Source organism: Bos javanicus, chromosome 6 (assembly GCF_032452875.1).
Source record: "Bos javanicus breed banteng chromosome 6, ARS-OSU_banteng_1.0, whole genome shotgun sequence".
Lineage (NCBI taxonomy): Eukaryota > Metazoa > Chordata > Mammalia > Artiodactyla > Bovidae > Bos > Bos javanicus.
In genome coordinates, this window is record NC_083873.1 from 16,575,828 (window position 1) to 16,602,110 (window position 26,283).

A 26,283-nucleotide genomic window follows, 5' to 3' on the forward strand; every position below is an offset into this window, starting at 1 on the left:
TTCTATAGAAAAGGAAGGAGCCATACCTAATTCTTTCCCTTCATTTATCACTGTTCAGAATAATGAATTGATTTCCTAGCATCTGCCCAAATTGACCAATGTCTGTCTGTGTTTTTAATATCATTAAAAACTCATGAATTTAATGTGTCAATACTTTGTAGTTATTATCTTTATTAGTACTTAAATTGCCCCATGTTTTATCCAAACTGGCTTGTGAGCCCTTTCACAAAACTCTGGTGGTCTTGATAACTTCCTTTCTACATAGTTTGACAAAAAACTGCAGGTTCCTCTTGATTATTTCCTATCCCAGACCTGAACTTAGACATTTCTCCAAGGAATTCTAGTTTCTTTCCATGGCAAGTGGTATTTTAATGTCAACATTCTGGGTTTTTTGGTTTCTGGAAGAACTGTTACTTTGAAATTTGTTTACTACTTTATGAAAGTAGATACATGGCTACAGATACAAATAAAATATTAGTGCTTTATAGGCTTGATCGCATGACTTTAGACATGATCCTAAAACATAGGTGATAAATTAATTTTTATTTTAATAATGGAACTGTTGACTAGCACAAACTTTGAGTGCATAATGTAAGGCAGAAAATAAAAGTATTTGGTAACGCTTACTCCTTGGATGGAAAGTTATGACCAACCTAGATAGCATTTTCAAAAGCAGAGACATTACTTTGCCAACAAAGGTCCGTCTAGTCAAGGCTATGGTTTTTACAGTGGTCATGTATGGATGTGAGAGTTGGACTGTAAAGAAAGCTGAGTGCCGAAGAATTGATGCTTTTGAACTGTGGTGTTGGAGAAGACTCTTGAGAGTCCCTTGGACTGCAAGGAGATCCAACCAGTCCATTCTAAAGGAGATCAGTCCTGGGTGTTCTTTGGAAGGAATGATGCTAAAGCTGTAACTCCAGTACTTTGGCCACCTCATGCGAAGAGATGACTCATTGGAAAAGACTCTGATGCTGGGAGGGATTGGGGGCAAGAGGAGGAGGGGACGACAGAGGATGAGATGGCTGGATGGCATCACCGACTCGATGGATATGAGTTTGAGTGAACTCCAGGAGTTGGTGATGGACAGGGAGGCCTGGCGTGCTGCGATTCATGGGGTCGCAAAGAGTCGGCCATGACTGAATGACTGAACTGAACTGAACTGAATGCTGCCTAAAGGAATGTAGTTTGAACGTCCTGCTGAATTTGTCTATAGAGTTAACATTTTGACATGCAGATTTGATTGTGAAACCATCACTTAAAAAGTATAATTGGGTGCTAAGAAATAGAATGAGTTTGCTATGAAAACAAATAATTTGATAATGGTCTCTTATGTATTTAACATAGTTGATTGAAGTTAATGAAATTAGATTTCTTTGTAGCACTCTCTGGGGACAAGAATGAAAGTTTCAGAACATTAGTTTGTGTCTGTGACTCTTAAAGTTCTTTGTGTTAAGGAATCTTTTTTTTTTCTTGAGTGGTAGTGCTATTATCAAGCCACTGTGAGAGTTCAGTGTTTATGTGAGTAAGTATTTATTTAGCAAAAGGATAGATTTTAAAACTAAGCACAATGATAATTACATTAAGTATAAATGGTCTAAACACCTCCCCAATTAAAAGGCAGATAGTATTATTTTGGATAAATTGCAAGACTCAACTATATATACATTCAGAAATTCAATAGAAATTAAAGAAAGCTGGAGTGGCTATTTTAATATTAGACAAAATAGATTTTTTTAAAATGATGTATGGTTGATTTACAACTTGTGTTCATTTCTGGTACACAGCAAAGTGATTCAATAATATATATATTCTTTTTCATATTCTTTTCCATTATGGTTTATTATAGGCTATTGATTATACCATAATCAATTATACCTAAGCTATACCATAGACACTTATTGTTTATCTATTTTATATTTAGTAGTTTGTATCTGCTAATCCCAAACTCCTATTTGTTCCTCTCCCTCTCCCTTTCCCCTTTGGCAACTGTAAGTTTGTTTTCTATGTCTGTACAAAGTTTAAGAAAAAAAAAATCACAAGATTATCAAATACATGTTTATCCACCTGTGTAAGTGATTTTTATACATTTATGGTTTTATATGTTACATTTACGTATAAATATATGTGCATGCATACATTTAAAGTTAGAAGTTTCATACTTCTTTGAAATAAATGGAGTTAGAATAATTAAATGTAACTGATAGATTTCTATAGGGCAAGCATGATAATCATGCTGCAACTCTGTATAATGGAAAATGCTTCTTACAAAGAAGTTAATTCCCAAAGGGAGCAAAATATCACAAAAATAGAAATACAGAGCATTTAATGTTACTCTTTAAGCTTTTTTATAAAAATGATAGCCTGGACATGTGTAATGGGTTATTTATTTATAGAATGAAGTTCACTGAACTTTTGGTTGTGAGTTGTGAGTTTTCACAGGGGATGAGGAAGAACCTTTCAGCAGTAGCTCAATCAGTTCAGGGTGTGTGAAAGGGAAACCTAAGAAGAGCATTGAAAGGGTCTCAGCTTTGTGAAAGAGCCAGATGTCAGCCTGAAGGGTAGCCTTGTCTGCTTTCCATGATGGGGAGAGTATGTCATGAGCGAGATGATAAATGTATGGAATAAATTACTGGGAAAGGCAGTTGGAGGAGAGCATAGGTGAATTTAAGAAACACCTAGACTTGTTTTTGGAGAAAACAGATTGATGAGTCTAGGAAAGCAGCAGAGTTGTATTAGCTTCTGCAAACAAAGTGACTGATGGTTACCTTGAGAAAGAGTTTTTTTTCCTTTGTATACTTTTTACATTTTTATGTATCTTCAATCTCTGTTTTAAAGCTTCTTACCACCCCCCCACCCGTGAATCACACTATTCTTTTACAAACAATTTGTTTTCAACTTTATGTTTCAAGAGGTCAGTTTAACTTAGGTTTGGAGCATCAAAAACTATTTACTTTAGCTTTTTTAGCAAACTTCGCTGCTTACTGCATTTTTATTCACTTTGTAATCATTGCGAGTTTGGCTTTACCTGTCCATTCCTCCTCAGCCTCTACCTTTCATGTTTATGGCTAAGACTCATAGGATTTGACAAAATATGTTGAATATTTATGGTTTTTCTGACTCTGTTTGGATTCTACTTTGAAGTATTTTCAAATTGTCCAGAGGTATTTCATGATGTAAACAACATAGTCTCATCATACTTTAAAAAGGAAATTATGAATTGTCTCCCAGTCCCCTTATCGTCCACTTAGATTTTCATTTAAAGCTCCTCTGAAGTAGTCACTTAAATTTTCCTGCAATGCTGATTCTAGAATTCTAAGACCAGAAATAGCTATACAGTATATAGCATGTGACATCCTTTTTCAATGTCACATCTGAAACTCTGCACCCTCTGAAACACACCTTCTCAGAGTTATTTGTGTGGAAATTTATGATTAGCTTTAATTATTAGAGGTTAACATTTTTCTCTGGAAAGATAAACTTGATGGTAAAGGTATTAAGAAGGAGATTTTTAAATAAATATTTTCATTCTTTCGGTTTAGAAATGCTAGAGGGGCAATAAGCATCTTGCAATACTGTTTTAACGTTTCCTAATCAACTTTAAGGTGCCTGCACATAATTTAAATCTAGTTTAACCTTAAATTTTGTTGTAAATAGTCTTTGCCCTTATAAATGTGCTTATATATTCTATATTTCTGCACCCCTCTCTAAAGATCTTTATTATCTTGCATGTTTCTTTTATGTTCTCATAGTTTCTTGAATTTTTTCTCAACATTTGTTTGCAACATTATATATAAATATTCTATTCATAATATAGGCAAAGCATCACTTTTCATGGAAGTTAAACAGAACATTTGGTAAAAATAGAATGCTATATTTTTGCCGTATCTTCTCTTTTCTATAAAAAAAAGCTACATATAACATTAAATATGTTTTCCTCTTATCTAGAAATTCAAATACTTCAGATGGATATTAGGTTAATTTTGGCTTTTCCAAGTCAGTTTAACACAATCTTTATGTTAACATAGATTTCTATGAATAGTTCCATATTTATTGTTAAATCTTTCTTTCCCCCCAAAAAGCAATATTCTGACTCTGTATAAAATTCTGCAAAAGATTCAGTTTAGAAGTTTTGACTTGACTATATTTTTATTACTGTACATAAAATCTCTTAAAGGAAAGCATCTTTTAAAGATTTATAGATCAATAGAAAATTGTGTGAAATAATAATAGTTAACATTCCTCCTGCATGTGTTGTGAGTCCTGTATACCCTTAATACTTTACAAGGACCACATGCTTTGAAGTAGTTTATGTTAAAATACCCATTTTACAGATAAGGAGACTGAGTTTTCACAGGTTGAGTAACCTATCCAGTATCACAAAACTAATAAGTACTAGAGACAGTAACGACTCAAGACAGTATGATTCCAAAATCCATAGAATCAGTAGTTAATATGACCTCTACATTATTTCATTTGGTTTTCTAGTCTCTCAAATTTTGTGATTAACAGTGGTTATATAAATGTCCTATTCTTGAAGTGGTTTGGAAAGTATGGGTCCTTTTGTTTTTTATCTTCTTGATGAGTTATATTTCTTGTTTTCAGTTGAAATTACCTGGCACAGACAGTACAGATATTTAAATTAGTAAAGAAAACAAATGTAAATAAAGAAGAGTGATCAAGACTTTAACAAAGATCAAAGTTTTGTTTTTTCTTTGAGAATAAGAGTTTTTAATTATTACTCAGAAAGTGAAAATGGTTCATAATATCAAGGATGTTTGAATTATACTTAAATTGCCTGTACCACACAGAAAAATATTTACTTACCTAAATAGGACAGTTTCCTTGATCATCTTATTAAAAAATGTTATAGCTGCACATGGATTATGGGGCTTCTCACTTGAAGCAAGTGCTGGTATCACAAGCAGAAACATGCACTTGTCCAGAGATATGTTCTCTTTGTCCCCAGTCTCCCTGTATTTTACAGCATCTTTGCTCAACCATCAGGTTCTGCATCAGATTACCTGGGGCCTTCCTCTGGCTCATAGCTGCTTATCTGCAGGACAGCTTGGGTCTTAGAAACTAGGTATCACCTTAAGCAACTTAACACTTCCTTTTCTCTTTAAAGAAAAATAGCACGCCATAAATCGAGAATTTTCAGGAAGTATATGATACAGATAAAGGCGCTCAAAATGCTGTCTAGAACAATGGAAAGGCCTCCATGTATGTGCGTTCAGAGAGCAATGGAAACAGTTTACTGAAGCAGAGACTTCTACGAAATTGATATGCTTTCTGTGCCTGGTAAATGTTATTCTTCCATCATCCAAATGAGTGTTATTTACATTTTAAAAAGTGAAATTTGTTGTTTATGTGAGATAATATACTTCCAGTGATCGAGGTTCACCAGTCAGCCTCTTCTGCCACGGTCAGACAGTGGAAAGAGCTCTTGGCTGGGAGCTGTGCTGTTGAGTGACATTCTGTAACAGGCATGCTTTTTGGTTGGTGTGTTTATATAAAATTAAAAATAGGAGTAGCTGAACCTGGTTAACTAGTTGGCAAATGGAATTATAGATATATAGAACTTAATAATCAGAGAGGGCAATGGCACCCCACTCCAGTACTCTTGCCTGGAAAATCCCATGGACGGAGGAGCCTGGTGCGCTGTAGTCCATGGGGTCGCTAAGAGTCGGACACGACTGAGTGACTTCACTTTCACTTTTCACTTTCATGCATTGGAGAAGGAAATGGCAACCCTCTCCAGTGTTCTTGCCTGGAGAATCCCAGGGACAGGGGAGCCTGCCAGGCTGCCATCTATGGGGTCCCACAGAGTCGGACACGACTGAAGTGACTTAGCAGCAGCAGCAGAACTTAATAATAATAACAATAATAAAGCAGGAGTATTAGTAGTATTAATATGCTGTCTAGGTCTGTCATAGTTTTCCTTCCAAGGAGCAATAGTTTGAAGAACAAACTATTCTCTGCTGAGGAAATAATAGGGCAAAAATGTTTAATACTCTATTTTGCTGTGCATGACAAAAATAAGCATTAAATGTCACATGATAATGACAATGTCTATTTGCTCTCATGTCACCAATCAACTATTTTCTATAGCTGTCTAACTCTTCATTCCAAGTCCAAACACTTTTACTCCATTTTAATTCCCTAAATCTTTGCTCAGTTAATGGATTCATCTTCAACTTCTGGGTAAATGTAAATCTTTGAGTATACAAAGAACTACGCTTCTCTGGTGGCTCAGCGGTTAAGCATTTGGTTGCAATGCAGGAGCTACAGGTTCTGTCCCTGGGTTGGGAAGGTCCTCTGGAGAAGGAAATGGAAACTCACTCCACTATTCTTGCCTGGGAAATCCCACAGATAGAGGAGCCTGGTGGACTACAGTCCATGGGGTCACAAAAGAGTCAGACACGACTTAGTGACTAAACAGTAACAGCAAGGCAAAGAGCTAATGTCTACTTTTTTATATTGCTGTCTTTATATGATTAGTTCTGTCCATGTGGACATGCCCATCAGGGGTTGCCAAGAATAATATGATAACTTGATCTCCTTTCTCATTTTCTAGATAAAAGCCTTAGGTAAGTATGAGGGTCACCTTATTAAGTCCAGCTAGGCCTTGTTTTACAAATACCCTGGCCTCCAACCCCATCTTGGTTCATTTTACTGTTGTCTTATTCTGAAACATACTTCAAAGGCTTTTCAGAAGAGCAGCTGATTTTCACAGTCTGGGAAGCTTTGGCTTAGGATCCTTCAAGCTTCCCCAAGAGAAGCATGAGCTGCTCACGTGTTGTCTCTGTATGATCTCTTGGTATGAAGCCTTTGGGCCTGGACATATTGGCTGCACATGTGCTGCAGTCCAGTTGTGTGCTCTTGAGAAGATAAGTCAGAGAGAATCCACAGTCTATATCTGTTTCCTGGCATTTTGGTTTTGCATTGTTATGCCCCATTCCAACGAAGAATAATGGGAGGAGTTTCTTTTGTTCCAGAAAGCACGATTCAGCCCCCAGTTTTCACACTTTCTGGGTTTTAAAAAAACCCACTAGTGTATTTTTTTTTAAATGCATCATTCATCTGTTTTGTTCTAATGGAAGCTGAGTCTTTAGTTGTTCAATCACTAAATCATGTCTGACTCTTCGCCACCCTGTGGACTGCTGCATTGAGGTCTTTTCTCCAATGAGTTAGCTCTTTGTATCAGGTGGCCAAAGCATTGGAGCTTCAGCATTAGTCTTTCCAATGAGTATTCTAGGTTGACTTCCTTTAGACTGGTTTGATCTCCTTGCTGTCCAAGGGACTCTCAAGAATCTTCTCCAGCACCACAGTTCGAAAGCATCAATTCTTCAGTCTTAGTCTTCATTATGGTCCAACTCTCACACCTATACTTGACTACTGGAAAAGCCATAGGTTTGACTATATGGATGTTTGTCAGCAAAGTGATGTCTCTACTTTTTAATATGCTGTCTAGGTCTGTCATAGTTTTCCTTCCAAGGAGCAACAGTCTTAATTTCAGGGCTGCGGTCACCATCTGCAGTGATTTTGGAACCCAGGAAAATAAAATCTGTCACTGTTTCCACTTTTTCCCCTTCTATTTTCCATGAAGTTATGGGACTGGATGTCACTATCTTAGTTTTGTTATGTGGAGTTTTAAGCCAGATTTTTCACTCTCCTCTTTTTCCCTCCTCAAGAGGCTCTTTAGTTCCTCTTCACTTTCTGCCATTAGAGTGGTATCATCTGCATATTTGAGGTTGTTGTTATTTTTTCCGGCAATCTTGATTCCAGCTTGTGATTCACCCAGCCTAGCTTTTTGCCTGATGTGCTCCGCATATAAGTTAAATAAGCAGGGTGACAATATACAGCCTTGTTGTATCCATTATTCATTTATTTTGTTCTAATGGATGCTGAATCTTTAGAAAGTACATAGTTGGCATTTTGATAGTCGTGAAATGGAATGAATTATCAGTGCATGTTGCCGTTTAGTCACTAAGTTATATCCGACCCCATGGACTGTAGCCTGCCAAGCTTCTCTGTCCATGGGATTTCTCAGGCAAGAGTATTGGAGTGGTTTGCCATTTCCTTCTCTAGGGAATTTTTCCAACCCAGGGATTGAACCCAGGTCTCCTGCATTGGCAGATGGATTCTTTACCACTGAGCCACGGAGTCATTTCTGAGGAGAAGGCAATGGCACCCCATTCCAGTACTCTTGCCTGGAGAATCCCATGGATGGAGGAGCCTGGTAGGCTCCAGTCCATGGGGTCGCTAAGAGTTGGACACGACTGAGCAACTTCACTTTCACTTTTCACTTTCATGCATTGGAGAAGGAAATGGCAACCCACTCCAGCATTCTTGCCTGGAGAATCCCAGGGACGGGGGAGCCTGGTGGGCTGCCGTGTATGCGGTCGAACAGAGTCGGACACGACTGAAGCAACTTAGCAGCAGCAGCAGCAGCAGTGTTAGTATATATCTATTCACTATCATTTAAAGAATTAGGATTTGCAGAGTATCAGAAATATTAATTCATCACTTTGAATGTTTGAATAACCTTTTGTTACAGCTACTTGAAATTTCCAGGTGTTGCAAAAATATTCAAGCTAAAAACTTTTATTTGGGACGATGTTTTTCCATATGAACTTCAAGTGATGGCTGATTATATGGGCTGAGAATAAAGCAAATGATTTTCTTTTAAAAATCTGGACAAAATAGGCAAGAAAGGTGAGCTGGTCATTCAAAGGCAAGACTGGCATATATTTAAGCTACTTGACCTGTGGTTGTTGCCTTCTGTGGTTGTTGAAAAACCTGTTTTCAAATGTAGTCTTTGTTACTCATCAGATGACTTAAAAGAAGGCTTATTTTGACTTCCAGGGGAGGATTTTCAAACTAATCATCAACAGTCCACATTTCCACTGATGAATGTCTGAAATCCTAAAGTTTTCAGACATGTGGCATGAAGGGTAGTGCCAAAATGCAGTCTCTTAATGCTGTGTGATGTAAATGATTTGATTAAGTTGACAGTCAACTACCAAACATAAGAACCTTATGTCAAGTACTAGGTATGAATATGAATCAAACTAAGCCCAAAAGAAAGTCGCAGTGACAAGTAAAAGAATCGAAGATTCCTAACTTAATAAATATAATGCCACCCATTATTTTTGAGGAATCATTTTTAAAACTTTTTTTTAAAAAAGGAAGGAAAGTTTAAAAAAAATCATGGCACAAAGTGAACTTGAATATTCAAGAGGATTATGGTGATGTATTTAATGGTTCTCTTCTGATGAAGTTCCAGTGTCTGTGCCAAGCAAATGTAATGGAAATGAGGAAAATTAAATTCAAGAGTTTGCTTTATGAAACCTCAGTTCTTCTGGCAGGATCTGAATGAGGACTTGTTTGACTAGTCAACCCTAGATATTATCTCTTATCCAACATGTGCCTGTGGCTTGGATGGACTTCCTTTGTATTTTTATGCAATTGTCAATGAAGAAAGGAAGAGCTCACTGACACCCACTAGAAGGATATTATGCATAAGGAGAAAGATTTAGAAAACCCTGCAAGGCAAATTATTTCTTTCATTTATCTTTTCGTTTATTCAACAAACATTTATTGAAGCACTTCAAAGCAGTGTGCTGAATTTGAATAAACACATAATATTAAAGAACCGACCTTTAAAAATTATGGCTTCTTTGATTTGTCATGGATGTTTAAGGGAACTCAATTCCCTTAAAAAGTTAAAAACACTTTTGCAGTGAGAAATATTAAAAGAAATCAGTTAAAATTTACAATGGACTGAGAAAAAGCTTAAATCTTTTGATGATAATTTTGAAGTAACCAAAGTATTATCATCCAGATTACATGACTAATTGATGCAAAAACATGCTATTAAAATTTTTGGTCCCAATGTGCTTTGCCTCAGATATTATTTAACAAGTTGTTAGTTCTGGCAATTTTTCTTAGAATGTGACTCTTAGGAAACAACTATATGTTTGTGTATGTGCATGTTTGGCTGTGTGTACTTTTTAAGAAGAGGGATTAAATTAGTTAATAGGTCAGAGGATTTTTAGTTTTAATCCTAAAAAGGGCTGGAAAGTCCATTTTACACTAATGGAGGAAATGGGGGTGTGATTTTTAGTTTCAGTTTGTCTTTTTCAAAACGTTATTAAAGTTGTGTCCAATAGTCCTCTTTTAATTTAAAATCCATGCTCTGCATGTGCTTAGAAGATCAGCTAAGTCCAAGGTTTCTTGCTTTGTTCAGACCCAGAGCAGTAAATTTGACCAGTGTTTGGTGTAACTTTCACCAGTAAAGACAAAAAAGTGACTGGGGTTTTATATTAGTTTGTAAAGTCGTAGTCAGAGTTAAAATTTTTTCTATTAATGTGTTTTAATTTAACCTTCAACTTTCTGAACCTCTTGAGATCACACTTGATTGTTATCTCCGTTCTGTAGATAAGCAGTCTGGGGTTCATACAGATGGAGTTGCTCAAGGTCCTCCAACTTCAATTGGACAGAGACTCGAACTAAATCTTCTCATGCCAAGATATATGCTCTTTCATTACAACTTAGGAACCTCCAAGAAATCTTGGGGATTCGTAAAAAAAATGCTATGCATGTAGGAGGAACTAGCATTGTTTTGTAAACATTGTTATTTACCTAAAATGAAAAATGTTAGTCACTCACTTGTGTCCAACCCTTTGCGACCTCAAGGACTGTCAGGTTCTTCCATCCATGGGATTCTCCAGGCAAGAACACTGGAGTGGGTTTCCTTTTCCTCTTCTGGAGATCTGCCCTACCCGGGATCAAACCCAGGTCTGCTGCATTGTAGGCAGATTCTTTACCATCTAAGCCTCCAGGGAAGCCATTATTTACCTATGAAGTTAGAAATTCATATTTATATATATATATATATTTCTTTTTTTTACTTGACATTCCCTGGTGTCTCAGATGGTAAAGAGTCTGCCTGCAATGCAGGAAACCCGGAAACCAGGAAACCCCTGCGTTTGATCCCAGGGTCAGGAAGATCTCCTGGAGAAGGAAATGGCAACCCACTCCAGTATTCTTGCCTGGAGAATCCCATGGACGGAGGACCCTGGTGGGCTACAGTCCATGGGGTAGCAAAATATGGGTTAAACATAAATGAGTGAGTAACATTTTCACTTTCAATGGAAACAAGATTTTGAAGTTTCATTTTGCCCATGATTTAATACCTTAAAATTCAAGGTTAACTTCTAAAAGAGTAAGAGGGTAAGGGAATAAATCTTGTGCATGTGCACTGGGTTATGTCTGACTCTATGACCCTATGAACTGTAGCCTGCTAGGCTCCTCTGTCCGTGGGATTCTCCAGACAGGAATACTGGAGTGGGTTGCCATGCCCTCCTCCAGGGGATTTCCTGATCCAGGGATTAAACCAGAGTCTCCTGCCTTGGCAGGTGGATTCTTTACCACTGATCTGCCTGGGAAGCCCCTGTTCTTTGCTGAAAGCAATATTTATTCCCCTGGGTGTGTGTGGGGGTATGTGTTTGCAAGAATACGTGCATTTATATGTTTTAACTTCTCTTCAGGCTGCATGCCTTGGTCTCAGATCTCACTGTGGACCAGTGGTCGTGGCCCTTGTCCTATGGTCACTTTCCCTGGGTCACAAATAGCTTTCTTTATTGCTTTAGAGGGCTATAAATTTTTCATGATCCCAAGCTGAGTTTTAACCAGTCACCTCAAGGTGAAAAGCTCAGTATCACGTTACTGTTTCCTTGGGCTGTCATCCATTGCCTCTGACCAACATGTCATAAATGTTTTAAGACTCTGCAGCTCTTTCAGCGTGGTTCTAATCTGAGGTCTACAGCTCGGGCTCACATCTCAATGAATCTTGGAAAACTTGCTCCTGCACTTGTGTGTTCATGCAGAGCAGGCAGACTCTTCAAAATAAGTGGTGATGTGTCCTGGCCTATTTCAGATTAAAATGGATTCCCTGTGAGTCTAGTGTTAAGGACAACAGTATTGCACAGGGCTTTTTTTCCACCCAAAGAGTTATTAGTCAGACATATGAGCCATTATGCAGGAAAGGGAAGAATTGTCCTGGAAATGCTTTGGCTGACTTCTAAAAGAGCTCTCAGGAAGTGATATATGCTCTTGAGCACTCTACTGTGAACTCTGTTAAGTGTTGTGGATATGTTTTAAAGTACAGGATGGACATACACACAAAGACAATTCAAATTAAAATAACTTTTAAGCAAAAATATTGGACAGCTCAGAAACACATGAGAATTGTATAGATAATGGCTCTAGAGTTTGAGGGCAGAGAAGTACTTGGCACTGAGGAAGACTTCCTTAGTGAAATAAGTTTGAGTTGCGTTTTAAAGAGTGATGGGATTTGAAGGGACAAAAAGGAGAGTATTCATGAGCAAAATAATAGAAAAAGTGAAAGCCTTTTAGTAGAGTAGGGAAATGAGTCTAACTGTAGTTAAGAGTTTACAGGAAGGAGAATCGGAGCAAACAAAGTAGAAATTAAGTCTGTGGTCCAGGTTCTTCCTTGGTGGCCCAGTGGCTAAGACTCCAGGCTCCCAATTCAGGGACCTGGGTTCAATCCTAGTAGGAAAACTAGATCCCACATGCCACAGTTAAGAGCTCCCATGAAACAATTACAGATGTTGCAAGGAAGATGGACGATCCCTCGAGTGACCATCAAGACCTGGTACAGCCTAGTAAATAAATAAATACTAAAAACAAGCAGAAAGACTGTAGGCCGGATTACAGAAGCCCTTAGATGGACCCAGCTTTACCCTGAAGCACTGCAAAAAAAGCTTTCACCCACTTCCTATTCAACTATTTATACAATGCTTTGTCTTCTAGGGGCTGTGCCAAATTTGTATTAACATTTTGCCCTTTGCTGCTGCTAAGTCACTTCAGTCGTGTCCGACTCTGTGCGACCCCATAGACGGCAGCCCACCAGGCTCCCTTGTTCCTGGAATTCTCCAGGCAAAAACACTGGAGTGGGTTGCCATTTCCTTCTCCAAAAGAGAAGAAACTGAGCAAATTTAGAATCTATTCCTGTACATAAAAAATATAGGCTTTGCTGAAGAGAAGACTTTCCCCAGATCTTTTTCACAAAAATTACCTCTGTGTTCAATCCCGGCTGTAATTATTAGCAACCTTGACTTCAGTTTGGTGATATGCCTTCATCTTTTAAAAATGCCAGCCCCTAGGCTGAGTCCAAAAGACAGTTTCCTTCATTGTTATATCATGTCATGTGACTCAGTACAGTTCTCAATGATGTTAATTCAGAAAATAAACTTTCAAGTGGAATTTAAAACTGATATGTTCTTCTTGGCTTTCTGACCAAGAGTAAGTACTAATATATGAAACCTAAGAAGTAAAGAATGTTTTGTTTTTTAAAAAATAGCACTTACTTATATTATCTTTAATAAGACATTTAGACATAACATAACTGCATTTCAGCACTTGCAAGCAATTTGTTTAGTTCTGGTTGCTATAAATTCTAGAACTATATATTTTTAATTTACTTTCTGAAAACACATTCAGGGTTTCCTAACAGCTTCTTGAATTTTTGATAAATGTAATGAAATGACTGATGAAAGATATCTTCCTCTGTGTTTAAGATGCAAAGTCATTTGCCAAAGGGAAAAAATTATTATGTGAAGATAGAGTGTAGAAGAAAAATAAAGAAACCTGTTAACAAGGAAACAGTAGAAGATAAAGACTCAGATTAGATTTTCATAGATAAAAAATATCAAAGGCTTGTTACAGAAGGGATTATGTAGAATAATCAGCTCCTTATACTTTTGTAACTCAAAGGTACTAATCTGAGCTTAAACTCTATGTAGAGAAAAAGAAATTTGCTTAAAGAGTAACTTTATTCTGAAATAGAAGCATTTTATATTTATATATAATGAATTTTGTAAACTGAAACCATGCAGAATATAGTGCTTCATATTTTTGTCAGTTCAATTGAATCTATAGAAAATATTACCTATTCAGCAATTATAATTCTAAAATATATTCAAATAAGTCACATAGTATATGTAACTGCGCTAAACGTCTCAAGCAGATCTGACTTCATTGTTTATGATCACTCATGTAAGAATGGAGGTGAAGTTTACCTTTGCATTTTTAATGAAAGAACAGAGTAATAAAATCAGTACAGTTACATATGAGAAATTACTTCTCAGCACTTTTGAATTCTCCACTTTGTAGAAAGGAAGAAAACCTAAGGTTTATTAATAAGAGGTGATGCCATGCACCTTCCCTGCATTCTGTGAGGTAGGCATTCTAATGAATAAATTGATGATCAGAAATAAAACTGACCTGCTCAACATGGGTTGCAGTTGTTTCATTGGAAGAACACTTATTTCCTGGGTTTTTATAGGCATGACTCTGTTATCTTTTATTATTGAGTTTTCTCATGGGAAAGGTGGGGGTCAGTTTGATTTTTTCTCTCTCTCTTAGTAATGACCTGATCTTTCTGTCAGGATGATTAAATGACCCTTTGTTTGTAACTTTTATGTCTCCAGTTTGATTGCCCTGTGTTCGTTTTCCTGGAAGTAGTTTATATCTTCCTTTGTTTTGGATTTCTTGAACTACTCTTTCCGAGTTTCCCATTGTGCTTGTCTAGCTGTCTTCTTCAGGTGTAAGGCACAGCTCCCTTTTAAGTCCTCTCAAACTTTTTATTGATAAAGAATTGTTTAGTTTCATGAAAGTGAAAAGTGAAAGTAAATTCGATCAGTCGTGTCCAACTCTTTGGGACCCCATGGATTATAGCCTACCAGGCTCCTCCCTCCATGGGATTCTCCAGGCAAGAGTACTGGAGTGGATTGCCATTTCCTTTTCCAAGGGATCTTCCCGACCCAGGGATCGAACCCGGGTCTCCTGCATTCCAGGCAGATGCTTTAACCTCTGAGCCACCAGGGAAGCCCCAAGTTTCATGAGACCAAGTTGAATGGAAGAAAGTCCCTGATGTCTAGAAGTTTACAGATTTACGGGGGAGACAGACAGATTAAACAACCAGTACATTCATGATGCTTATGATAATAGTGGTACCCAGTAAGTTCACTGAAAGAACAAATATCTCAGATCTATTCCTTGAATATTCTGAGAACTTAAAAAAACGAACAAACAAAAAAAACTGTTAAAAGTCACTGCTGTATTTCAGGCTTCCCTGGTGACACCCATCCGCCGATGAGAGAGTCTTGAGAAATACTGGTTCGATCCCTGGGTCAGGAAGATCCCCTGAAGGAGGGCATGGCAACCCACTCCAGTATTCTTGCCTGGAGAATCCCATGGACAAAGCAGCCTGGTGGGCTACAGTCCATAGGGTCGCAAAGAGTTGGACACAAAGTGACTTAACACGCACGCATGCACAGTTTTTATAGTAGATTTAATTTTAATGTCTTTAGTGCAATTTAGATAATAAACTGGATTCTAGTCCTGGATCCGATCTTAAGTTCTAGTAGGGAATTTATCTAGAAGTGGGAAAAGATACTTGGTCCTCATTTGTGGGATTATGGCAAAATTAAAATAAGATACTTTAAAAAGTGAATAATTCTCTTAAAATGTACCTTAAGACTTTATCATTGGATTCATCTTTACTTCTGTTTCTAGTGGGTAGGGAAGACTGAATTGGCATACATTTTGTAACCTTTCTAGATAATGAGCATGGAACTTAGCATAGTACCTGGAACATTACAAACACTAAATATAAGCTATTAAAAAATTTACTAAAGATACTGGTGTTTTCATGAAATGGCAAAATTATTTACCATTGATGACTTTCATCTTGATCCTCCCAACAGAACTTGACAATGCAAAGTTTTCTCATTTATGTAGTTTGAATGGTGTATTTTTGGATCAGTAAAATTGGGAAAATAAACTTTGATCTTGTTTAATAATTTCTCCATTATGAACATATTCATGGTGAAATATTTATTAGCAGGCTAGGAATTTTATTTATGGATTGAAAACAACTTAGTCCTCTTACTACTAGAAAGTTTTAAGAATTTATGGTTTCAGGCGAACATTTTACATTTGAACTGGTTTTTGCAACTTGTGTGTGGCCGAGATCTCAGAATCACTGACTTGAGCCTCAGTTCTATTTGGCTACAGTTGGCACCAGAACCTTAAATTGTGCCATTATGCCTGTCCCTCATTGTAAAGCCACAATTACTCCAGTTCTTAAATTCAGAATTATTTTTGTCATCTACTGATATTAGATATTAGAAATGTAGACTCAGGAAGCTGAGAAAGTCTTCAGTTTACTTTTGTTTACATTTCACTATCATTTGTGACCTTAAACTTAACTGTCTTTGTCATGAGATTAGAGAAGAAATATTTTTAATGTTGCATACCTATTGCTTGTTTTTGCAGCTTAGAGAATGATGAGGTTACAGAATCTATAAAATAGAATCACAGGTATTAGCATTAACTTTGATAATTGTGGATTACATAAAATACCTCTGATATTTTACCTAAATTGCATGATATATCGCATTGTCCCATTTTCCTTTTTAATAGGTATTTTTATGATTAGTATAGTATCTAAGATTAAAAGGTTTTTTTGAAGATTTTTCCTCTGGTTTATAAATCATCTTCTCTTTGTATCTGCAGAATAATGTTTTGGTGAACACTTGTGCAGAACACTGTGTAAGATACTTTTCAAAAACTAGACTCAGCTGAGACAGGCCTTGAGCTGTGTAAACTAACATCCTCAAGTATCAGGCAAAATTGGTAAGATTAAAATTTGCAAAGCACTTATCTAATACTAAGATGCAGCATAAACTATGCCTTTTCATGTGTGTTGATTATTTTTTTAATATTATTTCAAATTTAAATGTTTCTTATAAAAGTATTTTCAATTAAAAAAAAGAAACTTAGAGTCTATTCATTACCTCCCAGAAACTTCAGAGTATTAAATAACTCCTGTACTAACTTTTTGGATGCCAGTCAAGTTGTATGTTATTTTTAAAACATAATGATATGAATAGTATATAGAATAAGACTTAAATAATAATCAGAGACCAGTGTATATCTGAGTACACTGCAGCTATTGACCCAATATATAACTATTACGGGAATTCTAATTCTTCAAAAAAAAATACAGGTAAGACATAGTATGAAGAAGGCAATACATTTTTGAGGAATATAAATTCTAATGTTCATGATTGAATATCAGTATTTAATAAGAGAGCTTTTTAGAATAAAGAAGGCAGAATAAAAGTAACATATATTCCTAGAGGCGTAGCCACCAGGTCAGTCAGTAATAGATTAAATGATCTTAAACCTGAAGTGGTCAGAAAGAGCAGGGAGCCACCCAATGTGAAACAGGGACCTTGCATGTTGGAGAAGAGTCTATTTCGTGTGTGCAGATGAGTTAGAGTCCACTTCTATCTATAGGAAAGTGTGCTGCATGGATCACTTGAGAGAAGGTTGTGAGACTTCGAGGAATAGGTTAGGTGGTTTTGTTGCCATTTTGGTGTTAGGAGGGAAGAGTGGGGGATGAGGAGTATGTTTGAATTTATGTTATGGGTGCTGAGCCTCTTATTTGCTCTGTCCAGTTGAAAGACTTTATGAAACCTAGGGTATTTGCTGTCTACGTAATTGACGACTGTTGATCCTATATTAGTCATCCTATATATGCTGTTTTTCTCAAAGAGTTTTGGGTTTTCTTTTTTACTAAAATAAAAAATGATGCCAAAGCATGAGTACTAACAGCAGCATTACTAAAGGCTAGGATTAAGCCATGGCTCTGGGATTACTTGAATGTTATGTCTTCACTAGCTCCCTGGAACATCCTGCCCACCCACTGAGTGATTGTTAGGCAGGTCCGTCATCATCCCTCATCATACTCACAGTCACATTTCCACACCAACTAGGTGATAGCAGGTGTCCTGTTGTTCACTATCTGCCAGACCCTTTCCTTGCCCTGCCCCCCCACCACCTCTCCCAGCTGAACCATGTCATACAGCCCTCCTGTGTCAAAGGTCCGATCAGTGAACTTAGTGTGATATTTTAAAATTAATAGATTTTTTTTTTGGAACGAATATTTTTAGAATGATTTTAGATTTACAAACAATTAACAAATAGTTCAGAGAGTTTCCATACACCCCATCACTGCTTCACAGCCTTCTCTATTAGTAACATCTTACATTAGCATGGTTCATTTGGTTACATGGTTACAATTAATGAACAACATTGATAACAGTAATATAAACTGAAGTCCATGTATTACTCACATTACTTCTTACCTAATGTCATTTTCCTATTGCAGATATCATCTATGATACCACATCACATTTAGTCATCATACTTTCTCTTTGGACTCCTTTTGAGTTTGACAGTTTCTCAGACTTTCCTTGTTTTTAATGACCTTGACTGTTTTGAAGATTACTTACTCATCAGGTATTTTGTAGACTGTTCTTCAGTTGGGATATTTCAGATGTTTTTAATAATTAGATTGGGGCTATGGATTTTGGGGAGGCAGACCACAGAGATAAAGTACCCTTTTCATCACATCATATCAAAAGTAGTTATTCTCTACAGGATTTATGACTGTTGTTGACTTTAATCATGTGGCTAAATCACTGATTGTATTCTCCATATTTGCGGTACTTTGGTTTAGACGGTAAGCCAACATGGGAAACCTGGGTTGGGAGGATCCCCTGGAGAAGGAAAGGGCAGCCCACTCCAGTATTCTTGCCTGGGGAATCCCCATGGCAGAGGCGCCTGGCAGGCTAAAGTCCATGTGGTTGCAAAGAGTTGAACAGGACTGAGCAACTAAGCACAGTAATTCTTTGGGTACTTTCAAGAGACTTTCAACTAACACCTTTAACTAAGGGATTCTGATATTTTGAAAATGCAATTTTCCTAGATTCCTATGAGTTAGAAGGGACACTTCTTAGAAGAGTTAACTAAAATAGTCAGGTGTGGGTGATGAATAATTATTAATAGTCCAGAAATAATTCCAATGGTCAAGCATAGGGCAAGATATAACAGTGCTTTCTTATTTAGAAATATTAAGAGTTCTATATTTTAAAATAAAGACAGAATCAAGATTGTTAATTAATTAGAGAAGAGCCCACACAGCTCCTCTATGTATTTTTTTAATAATTTCAATGTTATGTAGTTCAAATCCTATTACAAAGATTCCATCACAAAACATATCTCAAAGCATAGGTAGGAGAGATGTTACCTGGAGTATAGTCATTTAAAGGCTAATTTCCCTCCCCCACCTTATTCTTCAACTTTATCATTATTAGGCAAATTGGCATCTATTCCCTCAGTTTTATGGATGTTGAGAGTCAAACATACAACATATGTTTTAATTTACCAAGTAAAATTCTTTATTTTCCTTTTGGTACCCGAATGTTTCTGAGTTGAACATTCAGCATCCTTCGGCTCGTATGTTAATTATGCATTCTGCTGCTGCTGCTGCTAAGTCACTTCAGTTGTGTCCGACTCTGTGCGACCCCATAGACGGCAGCCCACCAGGCTCCTCCGTCCCTGGGATTCTCCAGGCAAGAACACTGGAGTGGGTTGCCATTTCCTTCTCCAGTGCATGAAAGTGAAAAGGGAAAGTGAAGTCGCTCAGTCATGTCCGACTCTTCGAGACCCCATGGACTGTAGCCTACCAGGCTCCTCTATCCATGGGATTTTCCAGGCAGGAGTACTGGAGTGGCGTGCCATTGCCTTCTCCGTAATTATGCATTACTCATAGTGAAAGGTTCAAATTTGTTATGCTGCAACTGTTCAGTCCTTGACAGATGACTCTGATAGGTCACACCCATTTTTAAGTAAATAAAGAACAGCAAGAGCAGAATTTCTTCTTTTAAAAAAATGTGTAGTACTGGGAGTTTCTTTGGCAAGTTACCATTTGCCCTTTTACTTTAAGTCTAGAAAACTCATGTGCTTTCCAGCAGAGTTAATAATATTTTTAGGACAGGGTCCTCTTGGAGCTTCCTTAGTGGCTTCCACATCTATTACCCCTTTGGCTTACTCTACTCTCTGCATTTAACAAACATTATGGTAGCTTCTACTTTATCCTTTTAAAATATACTGGGACTACTTTTAGGGTTGAAAACTCTTATGTGTTCTCATTTATTTTCTTAACAATTTTTTATTGAGCGTTTTTACGTACTAGGCAATGTCCCTGGTGCTAGCTGTGCAAAGAGGAACGTATTCACTTGGAGCACGCGTGAAGAATTACTAAGTTGGTTCTGCTGAGATGCTGAATACCTGGAGGGAACAGAGGAAGATGAGATTGGAAAAGTGGTCTGAATGCTAGACTAAAGTTTTTGCATTCTATCCCTTGGTGGCATTTTGTGCAGTGGAAGTATATAGTCAGAGATGTCCATAAGGAAGATTAAGGGCAATATGTTTATTATGTTGGAGAGGGGGAGCTAGGATTTCATTTAGAATTTTATAATCATCTGGGTAGATGGAATTGAAGACCTAAATTGAGGCCAAATAAGTGGAATCAGAAGAAATAATTGGTGTAAGATATATTGCAGAATGGACAAGAAAGACAGCGAGTAGTCAAAGTTTGTAAGGTTAGAACCTGAAGGAAAGTATAACACTTAAGAGAAATGAAACCCAAGGGGTACATCTGAGGGCAAGATAAGTTATGTTTTGAAAATTTTGTATTTGAGAAATCTGAAAGTTCTCTGTGTAGACATATAAGACTATTAGGAGTGCAGGCTTGTATCTTGTATGCATCCTAGGGCTGGCGCTTTAAACGAGGGGATGGAGCCCAGGATACAGAAGATGAGAGAATGTACACGGAAGGGTGAGACAAGGAAGAACCGAAATGTGGAGAACAGGCACACAGATATTAAGGGTGACTGAAAAGCAAAGGTCAGAAGTGGAATGAGAACTGAATAACTGATGCCCCAGAAGCCAGAGGAAACTTAGCAAATGCTTCAAATGCTGCTGTGAAGTCTAAGGACAGGACGTAGAAAAAAGAAAAAGGTCATTCCATTTGGAAAGTTATTGCTGACTATTGAGAGAGCTCTTTTGGAATTGTAGGATAAAAATCAAAATGCAAGAAAGAATAGGCATATATAAAAATGTTAATTAGGATCACTGTTTGAGAAAACAGAGGAGCACTAAGCATATGTCCCAGAAAACCAAATGAAATGAAATAAAACAATCTAGACACCAACTAATAGTGCTCAGATGTGAAAACCACTGATTTATACGAAGTGAGAGACTGGTATTGCATCATAAATAAGTCATACTGGGCCCACAGGACATAATGGAACATGAGCTTGAACCCTGGGCATAAAATCTGGTATGTGGTTCTTGATATGGTGTTGCTTATATAATATCATACCAGAATAAATTCTCAAGAAATTCAATTTAATGTAAAAAGTAGTTTAGGCTCCCCTGTAGTGTTAGAGAGATTAAGTATGTGATGTGAAAATAAACATGTTTCAACAATCTCAGTCACCAAAAATGATATCTTGAGAATTTTCAGTGGAAAATAGATTTTTTGATACTTAGTTTTGCTGATTTTTTAAGAGGTAATTTTAAGTAGTTTCCTTCATTACAGTTTTCCGAGACAGCAAAAGAGACACTGATGTATAGAACAGTCTTATGGACTCTGTGGGAGAGGGAGAGGGTGGGAAGATTTGGGAGAATGGCAATGAAACATGTAAAATATCATGTAGGAAACGAGTTGCCAGTCCAGGTTCGATGCATGATGCTGGATGCTTGGGGCTGGTGCACTGGGACGGCCCAGAGGGATGGTATGGGGAGGGAGGAGGGAGGAGGGTTCGGGATGGGGAACACATGTAAACCTGTGGTGGATTCATTTTGATATTTGGCAAAACTAATACAATTATGTAAAGTTTAAAAATAAAATAAAATTAGGGAAAAAAAAATAAATTAAAAAAAATAAATAAATAAATTTCAACTCTGCAAGAAAAATATTAATACTGTGGCCTTAATTAGGGAAAAGCATCTGTTCAGTTCAGTTAAATCACTCAGTCCTGTCTGACTCTTTGCGACCCCATGGACTGCAGCACGCCAGGCCTCCCTGTCCATCACCAACTCCCGGAGTTCACTCAAACTCATGTCCATAGAGTCGGTGATGCCATCCAACCATTTCATCCTCTGTCGTCCCCTTCTCCTCATGCCCTCAATCTTTCCCAGAATCAGGGTCTTTTCAAATAAGTCAGTTCCTCACATCAGGTGGCCAAAATATTAGAGTTTCAGCTTCAGCATCAGTCCTTCCAATGAATATTCAGGACTGATTTCCATTAGGATGGACTGGTTGGATCTCTTTGCTGTCCAGGGGACTCTCAAGAGTCTTCTCCAACACCACAGTTCAAAAGCATCAATTCTTTGGCACTCAGCCTTCTTTATAGTCCAACTCTCACATCCATACATGACCACTGGAAAAACCATAGCTTTGACTAGACAGACATTTGTTGGCAAAGTAATGTCTCTGCTTTTTAATATGCTGTCTAGGTTGGTCATAATTTTTCTTTCAAAGAGCAAGCGTCTTTTAATTTCATGGCTGCAGTCACCATCTGCAGTGATTTTGGAGCCCAATAAAATAAAGTCTGTCACTGTTTCCATTGTTTCCCCATCTGTTTGCCATGAAGTGATGGGACCGGTTGCCATGATCTTAGTTTTCTGAATGTTGAGCTTTAAGCCAACTTTTTCACTCCTCTCACTTTCATCAAGAGGCTCTTCAGTGCTTCCCTTTCTGCCAAAGTGTGGTGTCATCTGCATACCTGAGGTTATTGATATTTCTCCCAGCAATCCTGATTCCAGCTTGTGCTTCATCCAGTCCAGCATTTCTCATGACTTACTCTGAATATAAATTAAAGAAACAGGTGACAATATATAGTCTTAACATACTCCTTTCCCTATTTGGAACCAGTCTGTTGTTCCATGTCCAGTTCTAACTGTTGCTTCTTGACCTGCATACAGATTTCTTAGGAGGCAGGTCAGGTGGTCAGGTATTCCCATCTCTTGAAGAATTTCCCACAGTTTGTTGTGATCTACACAGTTAAAGGCTTTGGCATAGTTAATAAAGCAGTAGATTGTTTTTCTGGAATTCTCTTGCTTTTTCTATGATCCAACAGATGTTGGCAATTTGATCTCTGGTTCCTCTGCCTTTTCTAAATCCAGCTTGAACATCTGGAAATTTGTGGTTCACACACTGTTGAAGCCTGGCTTGAAGAATTTTGAGCATTACTTTACTAGTGTATGAGATGAGTGCAATTGTGCAGTAGTTTGGGCATTCTTTGGCTTTGCCTTTCTTTGGGATTAGAATGAAAACTGACCATTTCCAGTCCTGTGGCCATTGCTGAGTTTTCTAAATTTGCTTGGATATTGAGTGTAGCACTTTCACAGCATCATCTTTTAGGATTTGAAATAGCTCAACTGGAATTCCATTACCTCCAGTAGCTTTGTCCATAAGGATGCTCCCTAAGGCCCACTTGACTTTGCATTCCAGGATGTCTGGTTCTAGGTGAGTGATCACACCATCATGGTTATCTGGGTTGTGAAGATCTATTTTGTACAGCTCTTCTGTGTATTGTTGCTACTTCTTAATATCTTCTGCTTCTGTTGGGTCCATACCATTTCTGTCCTTTATTGTGCCCACTTGCATGAAGTGTTCCTTAGTTATCTCTAATTTCCTTGAAGAAATCTCTAGTCTTTCTCATTCTGTTGTTTTCCTCTATGTCTTTGCACTGATCGCTGAGGAAGGCTTTCTTATGTCTCCTTGCTATTCTTGGAGCTCTATATTCTGTATTCCTTTTTTTCGTTCACATCTTTTATTCTTTCAACAAATATTAGTTAATTAAGTCCTTTCCAAAATCTGTACCAGGTGCCAAGGAATCAAAGATGAAGAAAATGTGTCCTTTACCCTCAAGGAACTTCTAGCCCTGTAGTGGAAACAGATGAAACAAATTAATGCAGTAATGTGTTGTAGCCTCTAAGACAATATACATGATTTCAGAGGATACAAAACAAGGGAACTCTGTTCTACTTGTGGGCAGAGTCATTAGGAACAAGCTTTGGAAAGTTTGTGACACTTAAGTCTTGAAATATGGGTAGATGGATTGTTCTTTCCTCTTAGAAAAGAGTACATGTAATCTTTCTCCCTTCAATTTAAGTTGTTTTTCTATTGCTGAATTTAAAAGAATAGATGAGAGGGAAAAGAGAAAAGATGGAAGGGAAACCGACTTGAAAAACTAGGGAGATGAAAGGTTAGGTTTGGGTTTTTTTTGTCCCCTTATTCTGTATCTTTCTGGAAGCTAATTACAGAAACCTGCCTACTCTTTGTGAAAGTACTGCATAAAGCTATTTTAATTTAGCATAATTATTGGCATTACTATGTTTTGATTATAATGAATATGTAGTTAAGAAATAGAGCAGTCTGGAATATACGGAGTAATGCAAATTGTTATACTTTCCTTGAGAAGTTGTTTTTCACTTTTTAGCTTCACAATCACTTTTTTTGACTTTCAGAAGCAGTAATTAATCTAATGTATATTGGGAAGTCAAATAAATATATTTTTTCTTTTATTTTTTATTTTACAGTTAGCAATATCAGAAAATTTAGGCTAGATTTCTTAGGCAAATACTTGGATTTGTTTCTCAAAAAATCCTAAAACAAATGAATGCTTCTTTGTTTTGAAGTCCTATTAAATTTTCATTACAATATCAGATTTTTTAAGCCACATGTTTCCTCTAGAAAGTTTTGTTTTAGAAAATGGGTGTTTTATAAAACTTGTTTTATATACTACCATTTTCATAAATTTCCTTCTCTCATCGTATTGTATTTCTCATCCAATAATATTCTGGGAGAGATTCTTTTCTTAAGGAAACAATGTTGTTTTGTTTAAAATATCAATCCTGAAAATACAGTACACATAGATATTTTTGGATTCATCACTAATGCTTATTAAAATTTTTAACAGTAAAAAATTGAAAAAAATGGAATTAATTTCTGTCTTTCAGATCTAAAGACATTTACTCAAGATTTTCCTTTCTTTTTTCCGAAGAGATGATCCAAGCATAGTTACTTGATATGAAGCAAAAAATTCCCGTGGGTGATAGAGTATTGAAAGCTAAATTGTTACGGAATAGTAGACTGAAAGAGCTTTGTACATTTTTCCTGTTATGCGTCAAGCAGGTCTTAATCAATTCATGTGTGTGAGGCAGAGGAGTTGCCCATAAAATAGGATGGAATCTTGGGGAAAATGTGAAACATACACAGAATGGTCTTGAATTCTCCCAGCTGTATTGCTCACCCATAGTGCAACCTTGGGCAAGTGACTTAATCTCTGAAACTTTTCCTTTCCTGTTCAATGTGGATACTACTTCTCTGCTCAGAACTTTTATGAGGAACAAATGAGATTAATATACTATGCTTCTATCACAATAAATAGCATATAATAAGAACTCAGTAATTTAAGGGGGTTTATTTCAATAATTCACGTGAGAGATAAAAGCTAAAAAGAGGACACTTTCATTGAGAATGAGAAGGGAGGGATATAGTTAGGAAATATTCATAAAATTTGAGCGATTTAATTTAATAGTACAGTTGTGAAAAAATAGTAATAAATATGAGGGAGTTTGAGTCTGAGATGTCCAAAGAACATAAAGCATGTAGGAATCCCATCTGCTACTCATTGGAGCTCTGGGTTTAACATCTTTTGATAGTTACATGAAAAATATGGCTGCTCATCACTGTCCTTAAGGTAAGCTTAAGGAATAACATATTTAAAATTAATTTCCCAAATTGTGTTTAATTAGGTGAGAAATATAAAGGAACTTTTGGGAAAAGAATTAATCTTTTTTTTTTCAGTGTGACACGTTTGCGTAAGAGTATCATAGACTTATGGAGTCCTGGAGGTAATTTATTCCTTGCTTCTTGTGTATAAACATGCATTTTTTTTTTCTATCAGGATTAAATCTCTTAGGTAAAAACTATATTAGTGTATTTATTTTATTATACTTAAAAAAATCTCTAAGGAAACAGTTTAGTATAGTGATTAAGAGCTAATACTATGCAGCCATACTGCCTGGGTTCATTTCCCAGCTCCGCTACTTACTAAGTGGTTAAGAAGATACTTAACTTCCCTATGCCTCCATTTTCTTATCTGTAAAATGGGGATAATAGTATCTATCATATAAAGTTAAGATGAGGATTAAGTGAGTTAATGTTTGTAATAGGACAGTGCCTGGTGGAGTGGCTTGTGCTGTAAATGTGTTGGTTGTTATTAATGTGGTGGTGATGACAACACAATTTTGTGATGATTATGCCCA

The 26,283-nt window shown here is 36.9% G+C and overlaps 1 protein-coding gene and 1 non-coding gene across 2 annotated transcripts in view; one reads left to right on the plus strand and one right to left on the minus strand.

The window, feature by feature from the left end:
* The window catches only part of COL25A1 (collagen type XXV alpha 1 chain), a 509,464-nt gene that overhangs the window by 201,468 nt on the left and 281,713 nt on the right, over positions 1–26,283 (plus strand). The gene's annotated exons all lie outside the window — the stretch shown is intronic.
* On the minus strand, positions 14,842–14,913 carry TRNAS-GGA (transfer RNA serine (anticodon GGA)). The gene has a single exon. It is a non-coding gene; the product is annotated as a tRNA-Ser (tRNA).